This window comes from Dipodomys ordii, unplaced genomic scaffold (genome assembly GCF_000151885.1).
Source record: "Dipodomys ordii isolate 6190 unplaced genomic scaffold, Dord_2.0 Scaffold6, whole genome shotgun sequence".
Lineage (NCBI taxonomy): Eukaryota > Metazoa > Chordata > Mammalia > Rodentia > Heteromyidae > Dipodomys > Dipodomys ordii.
The window spans coordinates 7,847,130-7,862,675 of record NW_012267222.1 but is presented as its reverse complement, the minus strand read 5'-3'; the positions used below and the strand labels follow the sequence as shown (position 1 = coordinate 7,862,675).

Here is a 15,546-nt window from a genome sequence, read left to right as displayed (position 1 = left end):
TCTTCAGCTCAAGGCGAGCGCTCTACCACTTGAGCTACAGCGCCACTTCTGGTTTTCTGGTGGTTTATTGGAGATAGGAGTCTCACAGTCTCTCCTGCCCCGGCTGGCTTTGAACCGTGATCCTCAGATCTCAGCCTCCTGAGTAGCTAGGATTACAGGCGTGAGCCACCAGCGCCCTGTCCATGCTTGTTATTCCTGGTGTGGGCTGCCCTTTTCCATGAGCTACATTGCTATTTACAGTAGCTCTGTGGACAGGGCTGCCATAAGAAGTGCTGATCTGATAGGGATTGGCAATAGGAGGAAATATGTTTGGAATTTGCTTTCTAACACCACACACAGCAGTTCTTGTTCAAATGCCTCTCAAGGTCTTTGTTTTTACATTGACTTCCTGACTAGTAGCACAAAAGGAACTAAGAACATTGAAGTACCTCCACAGGGAGGGACCGTGTGGGAGTAGTCCATTTACCACAGGTTCCCTGGATGGGATGTTTTAAGTAGGCTTCTGCCTTTGGGAGCTGGCTGGCTATGTCTAGGCTGCTTTGCAATTGTCCTAGAGGTGTGTAGGGGAAGGGCTGAAGCAGTGACAGGCAGACATGGCCACCAACTCAACCTCTTTGGGGGATTAGATATAACCAATGCAAGTGGTGTTATGTCTGGCTGGGGATAAGACTAGAATCACAAGCTGCTAAGAATACTTTAAGTGCAATACAGCCTCAGACGGGCCTGTTGCCTTTCTGTTTTTAGAAAACATTATCACATTTCCCGATGTCCAGCTTCACTCTTCCTTGTACCATGGTGGCAGAGCCAGCCTTAGCAAGAGCCCCATTGTGATACTACTCCAAGGAGTTTCACAACTAATGTTCAATATGCCACATGCACACGTGACCAGGACAAGGCTGACTCCCCGCCTTGGCTAGTGCAGAGAATGACCCATGGAAGGGATAAAAGTGATCTATAAGTCCATGAAGCAAAGCAGTGTCAGAGCTGGAGTCAGAGTTCTGGTCTCAATTCCCAATCCTGATCTACTAACAGGACACCAGGCTGCTGCCAATACCCAAAGGGAACATTCACATCAGTTATTCTGGTCAGATATTCAAGAAGGAACTGAACCTACACCGTGGAATGCTGTCACTTCAGCATAGTAAATCATAATGATGTCCAAACTACTTACTTCCCTCACAGCATAAAACCCCCATAAATACTATCCTGAACCTTAAGATAGAAAACAAATCCAGAAATCCTGTAATACCTTAGATTCTGGTAAAGTCAAGAGTACTTTATTTATTTTCTACATGGGCCAGGAAAATGCCTGGCCCAAATGCCAAGAGTCACTTCCTTTGCCCATTATCACCCAGAATTTCCTAGGCGGCTCAAAAGGTAACAGCGACTAACTTTCTAGGAGCAGGACAACTTGGAAGGTAGGAGTTGAAATTAAGAAATGAACAACATTAATAACTGAGAGAATGTGCATTTTTTCAAAGGCTCAAAGGTACTACAATAGAACTTGCAGAGTAAAGGCTGCCTGATGAAAAGGATATTGGAAGGAGCCCATCATACCAAGCCAAAGGTGAAAGAACTAGCTTTCCCTCTGAAACTCTCAGCACCGAACTCGAGCACTTTTTTATTTTTTAACACACATCGGGGACTTCAGCCCACAGGATAATATTGTTGTGAGGCTCTCCCAGCAGGAGTCAGACAGATAAGTCATCAATAGTTATCACAGTTCTACTGCAGAGGAATCTGTACGATTTAAAACCGTTAAACAACAATGAGTCGGGACCGTCATGCATCTGGAAAACATAATCATTTTTAAAGAATGCTTTCCAAACCACGTAATGCTTTTAAAGCTGTTTATCAAAAGAGCCGGATGATGAACAGTGGCCTGAAACAGTCTGTCAGCTGTTGCAGGTCTCATGCTCCATCCTAATTTCCGAAAGCACTCCATCACTCTCAGTTGCCCTACCCTCGGCAGACAACAGATGCCAGTGTTTGGAGACATTCGCTACATAACTTTTACTGACAAACCTGGCTCCAGGACAGATTTCCATGTCATGTGGGGCCTTTGGCTGAACTCTGCTCGAACCCAGAGGCATCTCATTTACAGGAGACACTAACAATAGTTTGGGATCACCTGCTCCACACAAGTGGGTTCAGAGCAGGTTCACGGCCTCTGTACACCTTGTGCAGTGGTTTCTTGGCACACAGGCTGAGAGCTCAGGAAAGTCCCTCCAGCCAGCAGTTCTACCCAGGTTAGTAGGCCTGATTGAACTGTCAATTCTGTGTGAGAGAAGGAGAGGGACAAACCCAGAAAGCATAAGAACTACCTGTCTGGCAGGCAGCACAATTCAGGGCAGCGATTCAGCATAGTGACATAACCCTTGGTTCACTTTTGCTCAAACTTGATATTAACAGATACAATTAACCAGCCCTCACTACATGCCCCATGTCATGTTGGGTACTTTATATACCTTGTATAATTTATTTGTTGTTGTTTTTTTTTTTTGGGGGGGGGTCCGGTCGTGGGGCCTGAACTCTGAGCCTGGGTGCTCTTCAGCTCAAGGCTAGCGCTCTACACTTGAACCACAGCACCACTTCCAGCTTTTTCTTTTTGCTTATATGGTGCTGAGGAATTGAACCCAGGGCCTCAGGCATGCAAGCAAGCACTCTACCACTGAGCCACCTTCCCAGCCCATACCTTGTATAATTTAATACACATAACCACCCACTGTGGTAGGCCTTATTACTTATTCCATAGGAGTTAAAGGAATCTCACTTCAGAGAGATCAAGCCATGGAGTGCTCCTGGCCATGACTCAAAAAGAGCAGGGTTTGGGGACCTGCAGCACCTAGCAGTCGATGTGGAAGCCACACAGGGCCAGGGGCCCCTTCTGGATTCTTTCTTCACACTGCCCATCAAATCTTCCTCTAGCACTGAGGAAGCGCCTGAGATTTTATGTGCCTTCCACATCTCTTTCTGAAATAAGGGTTTCTCTTTGAAGAAAGACCTCTTGCCCTTGGAGTGTTGAGATAAGAAAACTTTCAGCAACTTCCTTTGGAAACTACAAAACACCCATCAGCACCCAGGATCTAAGTACAGTCGTTCACCAGCTGCTGGCCCCTCTGAATGGCTTTTATGATTCAAGGCGGGGTGGTGACAGGGCCATGTCACTACCATTGGGTGTGCTGCTTCTTTCATGTTCCTGGGATCTGACAAGAACCTTCTACAACCTGTTTCTTTACAACACACAGAAAGGAAGATTAAAGACCAATACCAGCCTCAAAGCTGGGGTCAGGACTGACGACAACTTTTTTTTTTTTTTTGGTCGGTCATAGGGCTTGAACTCTGGGCTTGGGTGCTATCCCTCAGCTCTTCAGCTCAAGGGGAGAGCTCTACCAGAGCTTGAGCCACAGTGCCACTTCCAGTTTTCTAGTGGTTTATTGGAGAAAAGAGTCTCACAGACTTTCCTGCCCAGGCTGGCTTTGAACTGTGATCCTCAGATCTCAGCCTCTAGATTAGCCAGGATTATAGGCGTAAGCCACTGGCACCCGGTGTGACAACTTCTTACTACTTAACATTTTTCATTATTCTGGGAGAAACAGGCTACAGACAGCCCAAGTAACCACTATCCCAGAGTTGCTATAATGCTTAAAGGAGATAATACAGGTAACCCACGTAGAACCATGCCTGGGTCCTAGTAGAAGTTTTAAAAAACGCCACAAAAGTCATTGTAACAGAATAACTGTTACAGATTTCAGGAAAAGCAAGCCAAGTCAGAAGTGGGGGGAAAAGGACAGAAGAAAGATGAACCTGTGAAAAGTCTTATTATAAGACTTCCAATTAAAATGACAAATCTAGTCCAGAGACCCCTCTGATGTGAAAGCAAAAGGATATAAATGGTGTGAATACAAAGAAAGAGAAGGGGTATCAACCATGCTTTTGAGCAGATAGACATGGTGCTGAAATATAGGTCCGAGGGAGTGAAGCCACAGAGCTGATTATTATGGCAGAACTTGTTAGGTTTCAAAATCATGGCAGCTCCCAAGAGCTCTGAAAGCCTGGCATACAGGAGGAACAGGGAGGCGTGTGTATAAACTGATGATATCAGGAAGATTGGGTAGAGTCCACATGAGAAGCAGTCAGACCTGCAGATCCTCTATCTGACCCCCATCAGGTCTGCTCCTCAACAGAAGACCAGGACCAACAGCAGGCCCCAGCTACCAGTCGATGGGAGGCCTGTGCCCTAGAGCGCTCTCAGTGGATTGTTGAGGCCACATCTTTAAAGCAGAATAGGACAGACACTGAAGACTACCATCTGAGGACTGTCTCTAATCAGGAAAGAAAGAGACCAAAACAGAATAGAACTAGGACAACAGCCTCCATGCAGCAGCACAAGTAGTTTAGGGAGAATTCCCAAGAAAAGGAACAAAGCTAATCATTATGTAAGTGCTTTTTAAACATACAGAGGTGGTTTTATGGATAAAGTAGCAATCAGCAGATAGAGACCTTTTTTTAAGTAAGAAAAAGGACTTACTACTTTTCCCCTACAAAATAACTTGAAAGTAAATACACATTTGAGGGAGATTAGGAAATATGAACACAGAAAACAAAGGAAATAAGCCAAAAAGCTCAAAAAAGGGAATACAATGTTAGTAATCTATGTGGATTCACTATCTACATAGTCATAATAATGTAAGAAATGAATACTGACTTAATCTAAAAAAGATGATGTGGGCTGGGAAGGTGGCTCAGTGGTAGAGCGCTTGCCTTGCATGCATGAGGCCCTGGGTTCGATTCCTCAGCACCACATAATCAGAAGAAAAAAGCCAGAAGTTGCAACTGTGGCTCAAGTGGTAGAGCACTAGCCTTGAGCTGAAGAGCTGAGGGACAGCGCCCAGGCCCAGAGTTCAGGCCCCATGACCGGACCAAAAAAAAAAATAAATAAATAAAATAAAATAAAAAAGATGATGTAATTACTGAAAACAGGGGGAGGGACACATATGTACAGTACAGTGAGTGAGGTAGATCATGGCATACTGATTTTTCTAGAATTGTGGAAGCACAAATACCTCCAGATGAAAGGGGTTTCCTTCTGTAGTAGCCAATCAGGGACAGGGAAAGGAGAGGCAAGAGATGGCAGTTTTAGGTAGTTGAACATTTAGGAATTCTCTGACTTGGGCTGGGAAGGTGGCTCAGCTGTAGTGTGCTTGCCTCACATGCATGAGGCCCTAGATCGATTCCTCAGCATCACATAAACAGAAAAGGCTGGAAGTTGCATTGTGACTCAAGTGGTAGACAGCGTCCAAGCCTAGAGTTCAAGCCCCATGACTGACCAAAAAAAAAAAAAAAAAAGAAAGTCTCTGACTTTAAAAATGTTAACACATATTTACTTTTATAAAATAAAACTTAAGGGGCTGGGAAAGTGGCCCAGTGGTAGAGCGCTTGCCTTGCATGCATGAGGCCCTGGGTTCGATTCCTCAGCACCATATAAGCAAAAAGAAAAAAAAAGCCGGAAGTGGTACTGTGGCTCAAGTGGTAGAGCGCTAGCCTTGAGCTGAAGAGCTGAGGGACAGTGCTCAGGCCCAGAGTTCAGGCCCCACAACTGGACCCCCCCCCCAAAAAAAAAAAAACTTAAGCCAGGCACCAATGGCTCACACCTGTAATCCTAGCTACTTAGGAGGCTGAGATCTGAGTATCACAGTTCAAAACCAGCCCAGGCAGGAAAGTCTGTGAGACTCTTATCTCTAAATAACCACCAGAAAATTGGAAGTGACACTGTGGCTCAAGTGTTAGAGTACTTGCCTTGAGCTGAAGAGCTTAGGGACAGTGCCTGGGCCCAGAGTTCAGGCCCCATGACCAACCAAAAAGAAAAAATTTAACTTGAGAAGATAAAGAAATTTTTGTTATAGTCACTTTTTAAAATACCATTCCAGTCAACGACAGAGTAGATACAATTTACTGAACACATACAAGGTATAAAAGAGGAATTAAAGAGGTCAAAGGATCACTAGTTATTATTATTTTTTTGATTGATCGTGGGGCTTGAACTCTGGGCCTGGGTGCTGTTCCCTTGGCTCTTCAGCTCAAGGCTAGCGCTCTACCACTTGAGCCACAGCCACAGCGCCACTTCCAGTTTTCTGGTGGTTTATTGGAGACGAGTTTCATGGACTGTCCTGCCCTGGCTGGCTTTGAACCAGGATCCTCAGATCTCAGCCTTCTGAGTAGCTAGGGTTGCAGGCATGAGCTACTGGTACTGGCTTCACTAGCTAATTTTATAAACACTTTATAAAATCAAAGTGATTTGTTTTGATGGAGTTATGACAGACATAGTAATGGAGTGGGAAAAATGCCTGTTGCTACCTCTTTCCCAGACACACTCCCACAACAGATGCAATTTTATTTATTTATTTATTGTTGGTCATGGGGCTTGAACTCAGAGCCTGGCCATTGTCCCTGAGCTCTTTTGTTCAAGGCTAGTGCTCTATCACTTTGAGCCACAGCATTGAAGAGTCTCGTGAACTTTCCTGCCCAGGCTGGCTTTGAACAGCAGTCCTCAGATCTCAGCCTCCTGAGTAACTTGGATTATAGGCATGAGCCACTGGCGCCCAGTTTTTATTATTATTTTTTAAGAACAAACAGTAAGTGAAATCATTAACAACACATAAGATTTTAGGGAGCTTGCTCCAATGAACTTACAAGAATGGCTTAAGAATATTAACATAAAAACCAAACAGCTGGGTGATACTCTAGAACCTGCCCAGAAGACTGCGATATTCTCAAGTATTTAGTACCTATTGGATAAACCCCATCCAGGAGGAGTTCAATATTCACTCAGTCAACTTCTACTCTCAACTTCCTTATACTTAAATGAAAATCACCAGTGTAGAATGGGGTAGCCTGAATTAATCAGGGTCCTAACAGCTCAAACAAAGACATAAATGCTCTTCCGGTGTTCACATCTTTCCTGTAAGGGATATGAAAGCACCTTCTATGGCAATCTGGCCTGTTTCACAGTAGGAGGTGGGCATCAGGAGGAGGTGGGCAGGTGTCAGATATTACCCTCCCCTCATTGTGCTGCCGGGCTCAGTGGGTAAAGCTTTGGAAAGCAGTGATCTCTGCCCTGTCCACCCAGCTGCACTCAGCATTTTCAGTGGACTCTACCCAGGCGTCCTGGGACCCACACTCCTCATTAGGAGAGGTGAGGTTTTGCTCTGACTCCCGTTTGAAGTTTTCTGTGGTTCCTGGGATTTTACGATCCAGCTTGGGTCACTCCTGCCATTATTGACGTTTGATGTCTGTTTGGGGAAACTGCACTAGGAGCTATCTCCGCTGTTAACACAGAACAACTGCCTCATAAAAATGGCTTTCCACCAGGAGTTCAAAGGAGCCTATCCAAATACTGTGGGCTGCTCCTGCTCCACCAACTTTGCTAGGGCAGAAAGTTAAAAGTTTGGACAAGGAAACTGACTCTGTCAGTTTCCTGACACTGTCCCCAGTACCTGAAAGTTAGGTGTTGCAAGGCAAGTGAGGGGTATTCAGACAAGACAGACTGTGCACTTCTAAGCAACTGGCTCAGCACTTACCTGCCACCAAAGTTAAAATTTATTGGGATGGCAGGTTAAGGTGAAGGACTAAATTAGGGAAATTATTGTAAGAGGTCTTTCTGGCTTATGATAAAATCTTTCCAATTGTTCCTTGAAGAAACCCAGTAAACGTCAGGAGCAAATCAGGAGAGCTGACAACCACTGGCAGAGAGCCAAAGTGAAGCATTGCATTACAGTGGCTCCTCTGGCCTAATCCAAATTAATCCACCATCACTGATAGGTGCTATTTATCAGTTAGATGATGGATCCTCACCATATTTTCACACAGAACAGCTTGTCAAGGAAATTAACCAGGTACAGGTGTACCTGTTGCTAGTAGCAGGTTTGCAGAGTCACCAAAGGTGAGAGGAGGGGCACTGTTTCACATTTTTGCAAATCTGTGAGTTTTAATAGAGAACAGCTGTCTTCTCATGTCTGCTTCTACATTCCGCCTGTTGCAGAATCACGTACTGTGCAGGTTCTTGAAAACTCCACTGTGCACTTATTGCTGTATATAACAGAATATATAATGTATAGCAATAATATTTTATATGTGTGTGAATCCAAATAAATGAACATAGAAAATAGGTTTGTAGTTACAGACCTGGTATTCCCCAGAGGTCTCTAGATCAAAGTTTAGGATCCTCTGTTCTAGAAGGCTTCAAATGTACAAATTCTGTACTAGTTAGAAAGTTATTTCCTCTGTGAATTAGTGTAAATCCATTGGGGATGCAGTTAACCTGACGTTATAGAAGCCCAATATAATACTGGTTTTTGTACCATGTGTTGGAATAAAAGTATTTGACTAATTCAGTTGGTCAAAGTAGCTCATGCTTGTAATCCCATCTGCTCAGAAGGTACAGACTGAAAGGCTGGCAGCTCAAAGCAAGTTGGGGCAAAAAGTTAACAGAGACCACATTTAGATCAATAAAGCTTCCAGGTGTGGTCCTGGGTGCCCATCATCCCAGCTATGCCAGAGGCCACCATAGGTAGGAGGAGTACAGTCTGAGGCTAGCTCCAGACCAAAACATGAGACCCAATCCAAAAAGTAACTAAAGCTCAAAAGGACTGGTAGCTATAGCTCAAGCAGCAAAGCACCTGCCTAGCAAATGTAAATGAAGCCTAAGTTCAAATCCTAGTATGAAAAGAAGTTTTACTAATCCATATTAATCTTGAATTTCTCTTACATGACAGATTAGTGAGAAATTCAGCAAGAATCTATCTTTGGAAGGCATTCTGGAGCAGAGGAAGGAATAGGAATACAGAGGAGGGGCCAAATTGGTTGCAAGTATACTGTATGCATGTATGGAAACATTATGGAGAGACCATCTCATATTACAAATACATGTTAACTCAAAAACAAAATAAAGAAAAGAAAGGCATTCCACAAGCAGGGAGCAGGTAAAGGTGATTATAACACCCAAACATACCTTTCCTCCCTCAAAGCTGATAAGCCTTACTTGTAATGCAATACTAAGTCTTTAATTCTCTGGTCGGCAGCAGGGAATTATCTTACAGTGTGCAGCTGGAAGGAGGGAGCAGGGGCTTCCAACTGCAACCTGGACCCCTGGACTCTCTCCATAAGGATTCCCATTTCATCCTAGTGAGCAACAATGGCGCTGTAAGGAAACCATCACCAACACACAGTAGCCATCAAAACCTGGAGATAATGAGGCCCCAGACCTTTGCAGGAGCTCCACAGGCAGTACAAGGCTCTGCATCCTTTTCTGTACACAAAATATTCTATAATGACTGGATAATTTCACTTTTAAGTCACAGAGCTATCACAGTTTCTATTCTATTTTCTTTTTCAAAGACCTGCTGGATGCAATACTGGACTTCAAGGATGCATTGCCCTAGACTCTCATGATTTTTACTTTTAGGAGCAAGACTGACTGTAATGTTTCCATAAAGCCAGTCATCTCTGCATGCCAAAAATGGCAAAAATTAGACGTTCTCCTGTCTAGAAAAGATTATACTGTACCATGACCAAAAAAGTGTTTTTTTCCCCCTAACAGATAATCTTGCATAAAAATGAGTCATGGGATTTCAGAAATGGAAAGGCTTTTCTCAAACACGTGTGTGCACGAACACACACTCTGCATTTCTTTTTTCAGCAGCAGATCTGAGCTTTCTCTAAGTTATGCTATAATGAGGATGGCTTTGTCTGGGGCCTTCTGAGTGAAAGTAGAGTTGAGCAAGAGGGAAGAAATCTGTCTCAGAAAATAGGATTTCTTTGCTTGTGTTCCTGTGAGAGAATTGACTTATAAGGTAGGAAGGCCTGAAGATGTTTCTAAAAAATATCCTAGCCTGCAATTCCCTCTTCTTGATTTCAGACACAAGTAAGACAGCCACTGTCATTAATATAGCTCCTGCTGTTTCTTCTTCTTGGGCTGAACCAGTGGACTGAAGTCACTGACCTGTCATTTTCTCATTCCCCAGGCCACCTGCACCCTTTCACCCCTTTTCTGAGAAGACCTGGTCTGGCAAAATCAGAAGTGAGGCTGCTTGGCCCTCAGCTCACCCAGGCACACATGAACATGAGCAGAAGACAGATAAAGTGGTGACCATTACGTCCTGTGTCCCTGTGAACAACAGAGAAGACAGGACAGTCCTTTCCCTTCAGTTGGATTCAGCAACACAGAAATGGGGCTCCAGCAATGCCAACACACTAGCTGTTCCAAGTAGCAGGCAGACACCAGGCTAATATATAGATATATATGCCCAAAGGTGAAACATAGTCTGAGGGTTGACCACAGAAAAAGCATCTACTATTCATCCTTACCAACATTCATATATATATATATATATATAAAAATCACAGTGTTCATGTCTGTGGAACCCAATGGAAGGTGTATAGCCTGGTGTACTTACACCAATGTGGCTCGCAATTAAAAACATTCTCTAAAAATAAACATGGAATAAAACCAAGAACCAGTGGCTCATATCAATAATCCTACCTACTCAGAAGGCTGAGTAGGATCTGAGGGTCATGGTTCAAAGCCAGCCTGGACAGGAAAGTCCCTGAGACTATGATCTCCAAAGAACTACCAAGAAGCCAGAAGTGGAGCTGTGGCTCAAGTTACAGAATGCCAGCCTTGAGCAAAGAAGTTCAGGGACACCCAGGTCCTGAGTTCAAGCCATATATTAACTAAATAAATACATATATACATGCATAAACAAATAAACATGGAATAAAATATAAAGTTCATTCAGTTTTAAGACAAAATGGAAAGTTGCAAAGAAATACTGGACTGCAATGTGGCCAGAAACATGGCACTGGACAGCCCTCCTTTACTTGGAAGGGAATATTATGGGAAAACTGAGAGCAATGATTTTTTTTTTTTTTTTGCCAGTTTGTGGGGCTTGTACTCAGGGCCTGGGTGCTGTCCAGCCCTATTTGCTTAAGGCTAGCGCTCTATCACTTTGAACCACAGTTTTCTGGTGATTAATTTAAGAGTCTCACAGACTTTCCTGCCCAGGCTGGCTTTGAATCTCCAATCTCAGCCTCCTGAGTAGCTAGGATTACAGGTGTGAGCCACTAGCACCCAGTAGCACTGGTTTTTTACCTTTGGAAATTCCCTAAATGCTTGAGACAAGCTAATTATGCCGATGTGCCACAGGACCACTGCTGGGACAGAACGATTTAAAGCTACTCTGCACGCTGGCATGGAGAAACTGAAAGCATCTCCTAACTTCTCCTTGGTGTCTTTATTCTTGACAACAGTCAAACTCTGGTGACCCAAAAAGGTCTCAGCCTCATTTCTCCTGAGGGTCCCTGGGACAGTACAAAAACCATACTGAAAAGTGCCTTTTTTTAAAAAAAAATTCATTTCAGTCCCCCATCTATGAGGCCTATAATAAAAAGTGTCATTAAACAAACTGGGCAGTGTCATGGGAGTTTTTCCTAAAAAAATATGCTCCCTGTAAACCTCTTCTGTGAAATCAACTCCAGAGCTCTCAAGCTACGGCCATTTCCATCTACAAGCACAGTTCAGAGTCCTGGGATTCCAGAACATTATCAGTCCTGATGGCTGTATTCTTAAACATTGATCTATCATCATCCTTCAAATTCCCTCTTCTTCCTTATCTAACTTAAATAATAAGATAACACTCCTGGGCTTTACTAAATTGGTTTAAATCTTTCGAGTGCTGTCAATTCTCATTTCTCCTGCCTTTTGAGGTCCTGACTAAAAAGGTGAAGAAATGTTCTGGAGGAAATGAAACTTCCGGGCCCCATTTCATAAATCTTTGTCTGTTACCTTCCTAGCATGCTGTGCACCCCAAAGTCTGCAACAGATGGAGGAGAAGTAAGCCAGCAGCCAGGCCAGTCCCGCACTCTTCTTTTCCGGGGCAGAGCTGTCTTGGCCACAAAATGACCACTCCCGAGTCCCTTCAGCTTTCTGCCAGAAGATTCTTCCAAGTACCCAAACGGGGCACCAGCACCACCCTCATGCAGACAGCTCGGCCCTTGCCTGCACAGCCTGCTCACTAGCAGGGTAGCAGGCTTTTCCAAAAGGCATCAACGGCACTACAAGTGTGGCTGTAGCTGTGCCATTTTCATAAACTTTACTTGGGAACAGACAAATGTGGCCCAATACACGTAGACTGGAAGCAACCTGAGCCAGCAGAACGCTGCCTTGGAAAAAGCTTCCTGTTTCAGTTCCAAACCACACATACTTGTACAGTTAACAAATGCAGTGGGGGATATTGGTCCACAGCATCCTTGTGGGGGCCAAAGGCTCTGCTGTCCTCCACCCTCTTCTCCCCCACCCCCACCTGCCTTCCTAAGGAAGAGGAGCTTACACGCAAACACTGGAAGGAAGTTAGGTAGGTGGCTGGAGGTGTGGAATGTCCACACACTCCAACAAGAAGAAATGGGAAGTATTTTCATCTGAAAGAACATTAGGAGGGGGGTTCCCTAAAAATACAATCATGTTCAAATAAACACAAAAAGGAGCCAGGCTTTCCTGTAAGGCTACTATTCAGATGGATTACTGGAAGGAATATTCTTTCTCAGTTTTATGGTTTACTTTGCTATCATCTGCTTAAAATTTGGGTCATTTAAAACATAGATGCTAAGATCTAAGCCTTCATTTGGATGAAATTTGACAGAGGAAGCAGAAAGCCTCTTCCAAGAGGCAGACTCAGAGGCAGAACTCTTGGACTCTTGGGTTCTATTCCTGGCTTGGTCCCCGGACTCAGGTCAGTCCTCGGTCAGAGTCTCACTTCTAATCCCTTCAAATCATTTGTTAGTCTCTGTTGTCTAAACAGTGGGGAAAACCCTGAGTAACACCCCTGGCTCCTATTCAATGGGCCAGAATGATTGGAGATAGTTATATCTCACTTCCAAGAAATGGAGATTTACCCTTGGGTAGAACCCCACATGCTCCTAAGAGAGCAAGAGTGTCATCCCAGCCAACCTCAGAGACACAGAAACATTTCCTCACCAGCTGGGAGTTCTGGGAACCCCAACTAATACTGCCCTTCCTTCTGAAAGTTCTTCACCGCACCCATATTAAAATAATTCTGGTTAGGCTTCAAAACACAGGTATACTATCTGATTTAGAGATGGAAACACCTGAGGCTCAGATAGGTGAAGAGATTTAGCAAAGGCCCAGAGCTAATAAATACAGGGCTTGGGAATCTGACCTGTTGTTTTCCCGGTCAAGTAAACTTTTCTGTCTAACACATGGCTCCTCATTAATAACCTAGTACTGCTACTTCAGTGCCACAAGACACCGCAATTCACCCAGATCTGATTAGCAGGTCTGGATGGTGCCCCCTCCCCATCTGGGACTGGCTGCCATGCTCTTCCTGGCACCTCCAGGAACTTCATATGATCCTTTGAGCCTAAATGTTCTTCACTCAGCTGTGCAGTGTGTTTCAGGGCAGAAGAGGTGTTCAGAGAACATGTGGTTTAAATGTGGCCACACCGCCCCAGGCCTGTGTGCTTAAAGGCAAGCCATGCCACTCTTCTGGATCCAGTCTACAAGGGATAGGAAAGCCACATGGGCTGCGGCAACCAATGGCCAATTGTTGGTGTCTCCACAATCACAGTAAGGTATGCCACAAAGGAAGCAAGTCAGTGAGGGCCTTTGTGGTCCAGACCCTGGTCAATGCTAAGGTGATAGGATAGAAGAACCAGAGGGAAGTAAATGTTGTGCTAGTCCTGCGACAAAATCCTGTCAAAATTCAGCATATACGGGAATAGAAGCTGATGTATTTGAGATAAGCCCAAACAAGTAGCAGCCAGGCATGGTAGCAGCCAGGACAGAGTTAAGCTCAGGTGTGCTATGGCTGGGTTTGGTTTTACAATCTCCAACAGGCTGTGTGGGTACTGATTTACCATGTAATTCTCTCAACTATCTTGTCCTCCCTCATCTGTAAAAAAATCTGAAGGCATATAAGGGTCTACTTTCTTTTTGCCAATTTTTTTAATCAAGTTTATTAATTTAATTTTTTGGTTGGTTGTGAGGCTTGAACTTGGGCCCTGGGTGCTGTCCCTCAGCTCTTCAGCTCAAGGCTAGCGCTCTACCACTTGAGCCACAGCGCCACTTCTGGTTTTCTGAGTGGTTTATTGGAGATAAGAGTCTCATAGACTTTCCTGCCCCAGCTACCTTTGAACTGTGATCCTCAGATCTCAGCCTCCTGAGTAGCTAGGATTACAGTGTGAGCCACTGGCACCCAGCACTTTTTTTTTTTTTAAATCAAGGTTTATTACCTTAGGGAAATACTAGAAGAAGACATCTTGGGCTTGGAGTAGAAATAAAAATCTATCTGGAAGCTGACTGTCAGTGGCTCATGCCTATAATCTTAGCTACTGAGGAGGCTGAGATGTGAGAATCGAGGTTTGAAGCCAGCTTAGGCAGATAAATATTTAACAATCTTTTGTGTGTGCGTGCTGTTATTGGGACATTAAAGCTCTAAGTTTAAGCCCAATGAGTACACACACATACATAAAATAACTGGAAATAAGTTTTCAAGCCTTCTTATTGTCAGTCTTTCCATACTCCTGCATAATGCCTCAACATATACTCAAGGTCTGCCTCAGCTCTGCATCTGATCTAAGAATTTAATACAACTCAAGGAAACTCTGCAGACTCTTTTTTATAACAGCTGCTTACAGATGGGAAACATTCTGGAACACACATTGTCAGGCCAGCCTATAACCTTGAGCATTTCCCTGGCTGCAGTAACTTGTCATTGGTGAGTTTTTCTGGAGGAGACAAATGGATTCACTTAATTGGGGCCAACTTCACTTTGAACCCCACTGAGGGAGCAATAGGGTGTGGACATGGCCCAGAGGGGTAACTCTAAAAAGGCTCACTGCTTCAAACAGGGAGTGTGCATTGTCCAGGCAAGCAGCAAAATCCCTGTAAATTCCTGAGCTAGGCAGGCCAGTGGACTTGCCCAGTGGACTCCAGCCTGACTGGGTCTGGGCTGGCTGGAAAAGGCAACATCCACTGAACCATTTGCTGATATGCAGCTGCAATTGGTCCTTCTGGAGATGGAAGGCTAGAACAGGTCACTGAACAACCAGCTAAGTTAAAGTGGCTGGGTTCTATGGAATCTGGAGCCACATTGGGCTCTGATTTCCAGTCTAGGCTGGTATCAAGACAGCATACTACAGAGAACTGCCAACTTACTTCAGAGGTGAAGGCAGCTCTTTTTTTTTTTTTTTTTATGAGATTCGGGGGCTGGCTGGTGCTTTCAAGTGGACAAAAGCTAAGAAGAAACAACCCATGTGGTATACTACAATCACATGGATTCCAGAACTCGAACATGGGCCTAGGAGACCCACCAGCCTACAACCTGATGGTGTTCTTTCTTCATGGACATAGAGGTGAGGGCGGAAAGGGTACCTATCCATTTACCTTGATGAATAGGGAAATCTTGAAATGACATCAATTTTTTCTAATGAAAAAATAAACATAGCATAATATTCTCTCTCAATGTACATAGA

General features: G+C 44.2%; 1 protein-coding gene across 1 annotated transcript in view; it reads right to left on the bottom strand.

Moving 5' to 3' along the window:
• Vps13d (vacuolar protein sorting 13 homolog D (S. cerevisiae)) overlaps nt 1–15,546 on the bottom strand; it is a 236,261-nt gene that overhangs the window by 33,604 nt on the left and 187,111 nt on the right. The gene's annotated exons all lie outside the window — the stretch shown is intronic.